Source organism: Limanda limanda, chromosome 11 (genome assembly GCF_963576545.1).
Source record: "Limanda limanda chromosome 11, fLimLim1.1, whole genome shotgun sequence".
NCBI classification, from domain to species: domain Eukaryota; kingdom Metazoa; phylum Chordata; class Actinopteri; order Pleuronectiformes; family Pleuronectidae; genus Limanda; species Limanda limanda.
Window position 1 is genome coordinate 28751299 of NC_083646.1, and position 11307 is coordinate 28762605.

Below are 11307 nucleotides of genomic sequence, written 5' to 3' on the forward strand. Positions count from 1 at the left end.
GTAACATGTAAAAATAAAACAGTTCTTCAAGATGTTGAACAGTGAAACAGTACACTCAAAATGTTTAACCTGAATGTGCCTTGTTTAATGAAATGGCTTGAAACTTTGTTTACTAACAAATTGCAGGCTAAAAACTCAGACTAATATGAACATGTCTGCATTGCTTCAATGGACAGAACATAAATGAAACATTTGCAGCATTTGAATATAATAGTTAAACATTAACTTTGGTGAACCACGGTTTGGGCTTTAAGGAAGCCCAAACCCAGGGGCATTTTGTATTCCAAAATCCATGGTTTCTTTAAAGTCTTCATAGCTTTGTAAGATCGGAATCTTAATTGTATTTGAGCATATGTTCGCCAGAGGAAAGCGTGAGGTCTTTTGAAAAAGTATCTGTGGCTGTGGCTGTATAGTTGCAGGAGGAACTTCCCTCAGCCCGGTCCCAAACATAAGGACATCCTCCAAAGATGGGCCTTGCCTCTTTTTCTGGCGGGGAGGGGGTATGTTAGGCATTTGTTTTTTTAAGAATAGATTGTGGCAGAAAACGATTGCTGCATTTAAAGTTTTATATCTCACTGTTTAATGCATTGATGATTCTGCACATCTTATAATTTTGAGAGTTAATACCTTCGACGTAGAGCAGATAATCTCGCGAGTAGCCCAGTACTCTGGCCTCCTCCTTGGTGCTACCAGGTAGACTGAACTCCACGTGGAAGATGTTTTCCAAAGCATCAGCAGTCAGTTTGTCTCAGTGTAGCAGATGAATGAAAAGAACAATGAAGGATGCTGTTCCAGGGCGTTGACAAAATCCAGCGTCGCTAGTCTCCCTTGAACCTACAACACATACAGAATTATTTTTTTATTTCCAGTACAATGTACAAGGAATTTGTTCCACAGAATAGACCGAATATGTTATACCTCTGGATCGAATGATGGTTCCGGTAGATGAAATACCACTGAATGTAATCCTCTACAACTTTCTTCTGATCCTCCAGTATCCTCATGAAGCGAAAGCAGCCTGCTGTCTGAAGCATGCTGGAGTAATTTTCTGTGAGACCCCGGAGTTCCCTCAGTGATGTAGTAATCTAGCCTGACGTTGTCATACTCAATTCTAGTCAGAATATGAGTCTGAGACCGCTCCATTGGGCTGTGATTATGGGGCGTGTTTCAAACGAACCAGGAAAAAAAATGCCTCTTCGTTCAATTGGATAGACCTACAACCAATCAGAGCAACGTAGTGTGTGACGTATGTTTAGCGACATTGTGAGTTATTGACTAAGTCAGACAGTCAAGACTTTCTCTTACCATAAAAAAACAACACAGCGCGTTTCCTCATTGAGATCTTTATTACAAGATGAACAACTCTTGTGGCAGTTAAACGGAATCCGGTCAATGGTCACACTTGTAAATAAGCGCTGTTGCAGCTAAGCCCCGCTGAGAGAGCAGCTAGCCGCTGAGAGCTAGCTCTGTTTGACGGCTCTCGACCTCTCAGTCCGATTGTTGTCACGCCCTCACTTTCGGAACTCCTCACCCAGACCCGGGTCTGTCCGGGTTGCCTTCCCGTGGACTGACAGTCCGTGTGCGGACATGAAGCCGAGCAGCGGAGGCTTAGCTCCGGGCTGCTGCTTCCAGCTGCTAACGTCTTCGCTGTGCTGCGTTCAGGGCAACCTCGTTCAGGGAAACCTCCTGCCACATAGCGAACATGCAATAGTTTTATCGATGAAAAAATAATGTCCACCTCGTCGTGCACGCCAAGTTGCATCGCCATGCCTTGATCGCGTTTCTCTGTTCCTCTTTCAAAATTAATGCGCTATCGATGTCTTCTAAAACAGACTCAATGGCAGCATCTACACATCTCAGCTCTCCAGCTTAATACTTAAGTCTATTCAAAATAGACTTAAGTATTTTTGATTTAGAGTCCCTCTCCACATGTTATCCTCTATTAAAGTACTGTCAAACAAACTATTTTTCAGCCACGGAGGTATCAATTTATATTTTATATATAGTTTTGTTTCGGTTTAATGATTTCTTGAAATTGCTTAACCAAGAGGGCCTTCTTCACTTCATCATCCTCAATTCGAGCCTCAATTGCCTTTACTTTACCAATGAGGTACAGGAAGAAGTTTGGGGATAGACAACGAGGCCCTGGACCGCCATTGACACAGGAGATTGCAATCATTCTTCCAATGTGGAAGTATTCATCATCTTCGACAGCTAGAAAATACCAATATTGCAATGTTGGACAAATTACTTTGCAACATTATAAAAATTTGACAAATAAGGATTACCTTTACTATCAAATGCAAGGTATTTTGCACTGTCTTTGCCGTCAAATATTCTTCTTGTCTTGATGGAGTCCATCAAAAGGGTAAGAAATTCTCGAGTGGGCCCACCGGTGTCCACAGCGTCTTCCGTAAACCCAACATCATCGGTGAATTTCACCATCATGCTGTAGCTAGGGTCATATGTGGATCGCTTGAACCCTCTTAAGGCACCATCCCAGACATTGGCCCGGTTAATGTTAAATCTGCTAAAGGAGGTAGTGTTAAGCTTCTGAGACAGATTTAAGACCACGTCTGCAGCTGTCAGTCCATCACTGTAGAATAAGAAAACAGTCAGTTAAAGGCAAGAACATATGAAGACCGTCTCTTCTTAGTTGTGTGGATCATTTAAACTACAACTAAAACTTAGTTTTAGTTTTTTATGGGCTTTTTATAGTGAGTAAGCTATCCGACATTACTTGAAAATGATAAGCTGAAGTCTGACATCACAATCTTCACTTGTAATAGGTTGTTCTGCATGACCATGTTCTTACCTGCAACAGTCACTGAGACAGAGAGAGAGAACAATAAACATTACTTATGACAATGCAGTAAATAATATACAAGCAGCTTCGAAGGATAATGTTACCTTTAGACACAATTTTACATGACCTATGGTCTTCACCTGCACTTGTTGACGCTTTACAAGCGTTCTCAATAAAGCTTACATCTCGCCCACGGGAACAGCAAAATCTTGGGTTCTGGATTGAGTTGTCCAATGATATGCCACAGATAGGACAAAACGTTTTTATCTGAAAAATAATGGGTTAAAGTTAGCATGTTACATTGTCTTCTGCTGTTCTGTATACATTTTAAAATATTTATGCTGTCAAACTGCATCTTAATTTGCTTACGTTTTGTTTTAACCATTAATTAAACGATTTAGAATTTATTTTTGTCCTTAAACGTTACTTGATAACAGTACTGAAAGTACTGCTGCTAGCAGAGCTAGCGTTTTTCACAATTAATTGTGTGTATTTCGTATTTTTTAATCGGCAGTCTAATAATAAGCAGAACGTCAACGCTCGGTCAACAGTATACATCTGCAGTAATAAAGTGATTATTTATGAAAATAAACCAAAACAACTTACAGTTTAGTTAAGTTTCCAGTATTGGATGGTAACCGGCTTAAGAAACTCCAACACCTGCGGCAACAAGATCCGGTCGTGTCCGTCACTTTTAGGTGTCCTCTGGAAACACTTCCGTTATCGTTTCTTCTATATGCAGCGCGTTTCTGTACTTGGTGCGCGTTCGGGTATTTGCTGCGCGTTCGTGTATTTGCTGCGAGTTTCTGTAATGTGTTGTGTGGTGTTGTGAAATTGATGAAGACGTATTCTTACGTTGCTGGTGTTTTGACAACTTGCATGTGTTTTCTTAAGTTGCTGTGCGTTGAGCTTTCAGGGCCAGCTGCCATTATTATCACGATCAGCCAGCAAGATACAGAATCTGCCATAATGGATCCACTGATACGCGATCCACAGATCGTAATCCATGATGTGGCCACAGCTGCGGCCCTGGATCAGCGGACGATAAGGCAAAGGGACTCCGGGGAAGAAGTCAAGTCAGTAACATGTAGTCATGAGATATTTCTTTGATGTGTTAACGATTGAGAAGAGGAAGGAGAAGCTGGAAAGAGAAGCTCCGTGTGTCATGTGTCCCTCAACCTTCTAATCCTATGGCAGCATTACTAAGAGCAAGTCTAAGACAAGCCTGTACCAGCTCTATCTATATTAGATGTACTGGAGGTACATTTCAAAGGTCTATTTTGCCCAAGTTCCTTTCCAACATATTTCTAAATTTATTACAAAAGTGATTTGCCAAATAATACAAATCAATAACAAATTTGCTCTGGGGTAATAAACCGGTGCACATGCAGAAAAAAATCTTGCAGTTTCCAAAACGTGTTGGGGGCATCGCCCTGCCCAATCTTTTACTCTATAACTCTATAGCCTGCCCCGTACCAGCCTGCTTCAAGACCTCCACCGTCATCCCTGTCCCCAAAAAAACTAAGATCACGGGACTAAATGATCACAAGCTCTCCCAGCTGAGTGTGCCTGACTCCACCTGCAGGTGGATCACAGACTTCCTGTCTGACAGGAGGCAACACGTGAGGCTGGGGAAGCATGTCTCCGACTCCAGGGCTATAAGCACCGGTTCCCCTCAGGGCTGTGTTCTTACCCCTCTACTCTTCTCCCTGTATACAAACAGCTGCACCTCCAGTCACCAGTCCGTCAAACTCCTTAAGTTTGCAGACGACACCACCCTCATTGGGCTCATCTCTGGTGGGGATGAGTCCGCCTACAGGTGGGAGATTGACCATCTGGTTAACTGGTGTGGTCAGAACAAACTGGAGCTCAATGCCCTGAAAACAGTGGAGATGGTTGTTGACTTCAGAAGGAACCCAGCCCCCCCCACCAACATCACCCTGAGAGACGCCCCAGTCGTCACTTCGGAGTCCTACCCCTCAGCCACAGCCGTCCCTGTGGCTGAGGGGTAGAGTGGTTGTCCTCCAACCTGAAGGTCGGCAGTTCGATCCCCAGTCTGACCCATCTTAATGCCGAAGTGTCCTTGGGCAAGATGCTGAACCCCGGATGGCCCCCCATAGGATAACAAAGTGCTGCGACTGTATGAATGTGTGTGTGAATGGGTGGACGTAAAACTGTACTGTAAAGCGCTTTGAGTGGTAAAAAAAGACTAGAAAAGCGCTATATGAATACAAAACCATTTACCATTCCTGGGCACCATCATCTTCCAGGACCTCAAGTGGGAGCTGAACATCAACTCCCTCACCAAAAAGGCTCAACAGAGGATGTACTTCCTGCGGCAGCTGAAGAAGTTCAACCTGCCAAAGACAATGATGGTGGACTTCTACACCTGCATCATCGAGTCCATCACCATCTGGTTCGCTGCTGCCACCGCAAACGACAAAGGCAGACTGCAGCGTATCATCCGTTCTGCTGAGAAGGTGATTGGCCGCAATCTGCCATCTCTACAGGACCTGTTTGCGTCGATGACCTTGAGGCGTGCAGGCAAGATTGTGGCCGATCCTTCTCACCCGGGTCACAAACTCTTCGAGCTTCTTTCCCCCGACAGGAGGCTGCGGGGCCAACAGGACTAAAACCGCCCGCCACAAGACCAGCTTCTTCCCGGCTGCAGTGGGCCTTATCAACAAGGCCCGGGACCCCCACCTGACTTGGACTCTTATCCCGCACCCACGTCTCAATTCTGTGTTACATTAACACACATAACAAAACAGTATATTGCATATTGCACATCCACATTTCTCTCCTGTTTTGCATTTTACTTTTTATTTAACTTTTTATATCTTGTATATATCTGTTTTGCATTTTACTCTTTATTTAACTTTTTATATCTTGTATGTATTTGTTTTATTTTATATACAGTTATTTCTTTCTTATGTGAAGTACTTATTGTGTTTTTATGCTTTATGTTAAATGTATGCACCTATTTACCAAAGAAAATTCCAGGTAGGTGTAAACCTACTTGGCAATAAATCCTTTCTGATTCTGATTCTAATATTCAAAACTCCTATACTGGATGGACAAATCTACTGCCGATCAGCCTAAACTTCAGGTACCAACATCCCACCTCTTTCATTTTTTTCAAAATCCGAATCTCCCCCCAAAAACATTAATTGACAATCTTTTCACAGTGGATCCCAACCAGAGAGGGAATATGACCTATATTTGCTATCAGTTCAGTCTTTCCCCCTCAAAGTAGGGAGGCATGGGAACAAGATCTGGGGCTAAACATAGAGGATGGCCGGAGGGGCAAGATTCATGAGCTAGTACATAACTCCTCCATCTGTACCCAGCATGGACTGATTCAATGCAAACTCATACAGACTTTATTTCACTAATGAGAGATTGTCTAAATGTCAAGGGGTTGGGGAAAGAGCAACAAAAAATTTGAGCATTGTTTTTCGATCTTTATCTTGTAGCTTGTTCTGTGGATACCTTGTAATATGCATGCTCAATAAAATATATTTATTGTCCAACTGTCACCGCTTGTCTTTTACTGAGGCTACCAACATCCCACCAAATTTACCATTAAACTGTAAATTGGCTTTGGGCACATCTAGCTGGTAAGCGAATGACATTGGTGTCTTGCATGCGGTTGCTCCCTTGCTTCCATCCCGCTTCCATCTCTAGGTCTTTGTCCTACTGTTTCTTTCATTGTGCGATGCTACGCCTGATAATGCTGTATACAACAGTACTAGACAACAAGACAAAAACAACTGACTGTCAACAACTCTTCTTGGTTGTGAGATTTACAATCATTATTCCAAGACTCTTCGAAAAGTGGGTGTATAATGGATAAGTTCCAGTTTATTGTGTATTTAGAGATTTTAGAGAAGGTGTTAATGAGTGTAAAGGTTGATTTAAGCAGGGGTAAACGGTCTTGTAAATATAGCATCCGCATTAAGACTGATTCTATGTTGAAGGTTTGTGGTGTGTACAGGTGCATCTCAATAAATTAGAATATCATGGAAAGGTTTGTTTGTTTCGATAATTCTATTCAAAAGGTAAAACTCATATTATATAGATTCATTACACACAGGGTAAAATATTTCAAGCGTTTATTTCTTTTAATTTGGATGATTATGGCTTATGAAAACCCCAAATTCAGTATCTCAGAAAATTTGAATATTGTGAAAAAGTTCAATATTGTAGACTCACAATGTCCCACTCTAATCAATTGATTAACTCAAAACACCTGCAACGGTTCCCTGAGCCTTTAAATCAGGGCTCTTCAGTTGGCGGCCCTCAAGCTGCTTTGGACTGGCTCCCGGAGTGTGCTCAAAAAGTACTTGTACTTTCTTGATTCTTGTTGTTCTGGGTCTGTACCCTCGGGGTTGAATGCACTTATTGTAAGTCGCTTTGGATAAAAGCGTAAGCTAAATGTAATGTAATGTAATGATCTGGTAGCCTCATTCAGTTTGTGATAGGGATGCACCGATATGGAAATTCTTGGCTGTTACCGATACCGATGTTTAAAACAACAATCTAGCCGGTAGCCGATATTTTTTTATTTTGTTTTTGTTGTTATTCATTCACCCTTTTGTGCCAGGAAAATAATTAAATCATTATTTAAAAAGCACCATTTTAAATGATTTCAGCCCTTTATCACTCTTATCTTTTAATGAGCACAAATTCAATCAGATTTATGAAACAATCTTGGTTTAACTACACTTTATTTAATATAACCTTCTGTTACAGAAGACATCCAGCTAAATAGCCTTTAAAACGTTCAATCACAAGTGCACAGTCTCTCTGTTGCAAACAGATGCGGTCAGTGTCTTGTCACAGTATCATGGTCAGTAACTCACAGTAACTGCACATACTCGAGATGCAGCTGACGCCACATGCAAAAGTAACTGCGTCCAAACTATGGCTAATTGTACACTCTCACATGCAGTTGGTGGCGGTATGCACCCGTTTAAGCCAAGTTAACAGGTACTGCATGTTTTGGCTGGACATATATTATGAGGGACAACAAATGACCAATCAAATTTTCCCCTTCGCGCTCTAGAGTGCATCATGATGACCGTTCCGACTCGTATCTTTCAAGCTGCGCTAACGAGACAAAAACGTCTCTCTCCACCTTAAAAAAAAAGAAAAGTTGACTCAAAAAATATTCAGTTCAAAAATGAATGGACAGGGAAATACGTATTTATAACTTTGGATAGTAGGAACCGGTATGGAAGGCATTTGAAGACGGCGCATGCTAACTTGACTGATGTCACTTTCCCACTGGGCTCTGCTGCTCGGAAGCAGAAGATAACGAGCCTCAAATCTTGTTATGAGCGAAGATGTCAAACTTTATTTTGGGCCTCTACGGATCAAGAGAGAGCAACGGTGGCAATGTACGACTGGCATGGATATTGGCTTAAAATAAAAGCAGTTTACAGACTCCAAGATGGTCAAGGAGTGTATGCTAGCATCCATTGAGGAGGTGGTAGCAGATGAGAAAACACGAAAAAGCGTTATCGATTCCATCCTGCAAGTTCCAATATCTGACTCGTCAAATATGAGGAGAGTGGAGTCCCTTGCATAAGCACAATTAAAGCTTTCAGGCAATCCAATTTCTCAAAGTACGTGCCTCTGCAAAGAGTGGAATGTTGTTGGAGCAGATTTAGCTCTGTAGCTCTGAATGTTGTTGGGAATCATGTAATGTTCAGTTATGTTGTTTTATCATTTTTAAATGCACTTAACATTGTGGACCATTTTTTGTGACATTGCATGTCTGTGATGGACAATCCTCGTGGCCAGAGTTTTCCTATCTTTTCAATTCAGACTCTGAATCTTACTGTAGCAATCAATGACAGTGTATAAAATAGCTTTTGGACAATCTGAGGAGGGCCGAAGTGATGTCTCTGGCCGTGGATGAGTCCGATAACAGTGATGTTGCACAGCTGTGCCTCTATGTGCAATTTTTTGATGGGGAATGTTTTCATGAGGATCTGCTTGGACTAATTCCCATGGAGGGACATACTACCGGTGAGATTCTTTTCAAATTTTATCCGGTCAACTTCCAGTTTACAGCACTGCCTTTTAGCTATTAGCTGACATGTCTGCTCAATATAAAGATTTGCTCATTCACAATGACATTAGATGGCTTAGCAAAGGAAATGCATTGAAACGTTTTTGTGAGTTAAGATAGGAAATTCCACCATTTGAACCAACTCAACTTGAAGTTGCAGGGCAGGGATAAAACAGCTGCAGAGTTTGTGGAGGAGCTTCATGCTTTTCAAAGGAAGCTCTCCCTTTTCTGTGTTACTCTGTTCTGTTGCCTACAAATTACAGAAATGATGTCAGGCTCCATTGACTCGTTGAAAAACAACTTTGCCTCAAGGTTTCATGATTTTAGCATCCCCATTGGAATTATGACATTTGTAAAGGATCCTTTCTCTGTGAACGTTCAATCTGGCTTTGCATTGAAAGGAAAGGAGCTTTTATCCTCTGTGGATGAGGGGTCTTTACAACTGGAAACCATTGACATTCAGTTGTCAGGTGACTTGCAACAGTCATGGCAGCAGGCAGGTTTTGAAAAAATATGGACCCATGAAGTCAGCTGTGAGAAATTTCCACACTCAAGGGATCTTGCACTTATTAAAACTCACAATCACATATCCCTTACTGACCAGCATTTACATGACTGCATGCGCGTTGCCCTGACAACTTATAAACCTGACTTCACTGCTCTTGCCAAGTCAAAAATAGGCAAATTACATGCTAATTAATAAGCATGTTAGTCAAGCAAGCAATTAAGGTTCATATTTGTAACAGTATGATGTAATTAGGATGTTATTCACCTCATTAATTGTCATGTATTTCAATTCAGAGGTCTACTATGCAGTTTTGTTTTGTATTTGTTTGTGGACTTGGACGTTGTTTGTAAATAAATGAATGAAATTCTAAACAACTGATACAGTTCACCTGAACTGAGTGATGAAATTTGAAACACTTTTCCTTGATAGAATACCATGCACTTATAAATTTATTCAATTTTATTCAGTTCCATGCAATACACTTTGTTGGTGGAGATACATATGATTCTGCCTGTCACGCAAATCAGTTTAATCTTAAATATTGAGGATAACGACCAGTAAAGTTGTGTTGGTACAAGTATGTACAATGAAGTGCATGTTTTTGTTAGTTAATTGTATTTCTCCCATGTCTGTTAATATGGCTTGGTTATTGCTCACCTGGTTTGATTTTTGAATCCTTGGGCCTATGCTGCCTCTTGGGCAGATGTTGTTAAGCTCTTACAAAATAGAATATATTGACTCCTTCAGTATGTTTTTGTAATTTCATTATTTGTTGCTCTGATTACTCATATCCTCCGGCCCCTTTGCCTCAGTTTCAAGAACCGGCCCCAGCTCCAAACTAATTGAAGAGCCCTGCTTTAAATGGTCTCTAAGGCTGGTTCAGTAGGAAACACAATCATGGGGAAGGCTGCTGACTTAACAGTTGTCCAGAAGACAGTCATTGACACCCTCCACAAGGAGGGTAAGCCACAAAAGGTCATTGCTAAAGACGCTGGCTGTTCACAGAGTGCTGTATCCAAGCATATTCATAAAGGTTGAATGGAAAGAAAAAGTGAGGTAGAAAAAGGTGCACAAGCAACAGGGATAACCGCGGCTTTGACAGCATTGTTAATCAAGAATTTGGGGGAGATTCACAAGGAGTGGACTGAGGCTGGAGTCAGTGCACTAAGAGCAACCATGCACAGACGTATCCAGGACATGGGCTACAACTGTCGTATTCCTTGTGTCAAGCCAATCCTGAATCAGAGACAACGTCAGAAGCGTCTTACCTGGGCTAAGGAGAAAAAGGACTGGAATGTTGCTCAGTGTTCCAAAGTCCTCTTTTCAGATGAAAGTAAATTTTACATTTCATTTGGAAATCAAGGTCCAAGAGTCTGGAGAAAGAGTGGAAAGGCACATAGATCGGCCAGCAAACTCGCCTGACCTGAACCCCAGAGAATCTATGGGGTATCGTTAAGAGGAAGATGAGAGACACCAGACCCAACAATGCAGACGAGCTGGAGGCCGCTATTAAAGCAACCTGGGCTTCCATAACACCTCAGCAGTGCCACAGGCTGATCGCCTCCATGCCACGCCGCATTGATGCAGTAATTCATGCAAAATGAGCCCGACCAAGTATTGTGTGCTTATATATGAAAATACTTTCAGTAGGCTGACAGTTTTATTGGTCTTATGTAATATTCTAATTTTCTGAGATACAGAATTTGTGTTTTCATTAGCTGTAAGCCATAATAATCTAAATTAAAAGAAATAAACGCTTGAAATATTTCAATATGTGTAATGAATCTATATGTTTCACTTTTTTAATTGAATTATCATCATAAATTAACTTTTCCATGATATTCTAATTTATTGAGATGCACCTGTATACCTTTGATGCTGTTGCTATGGTATTTGGCTGCAGCAAGTGGCTCT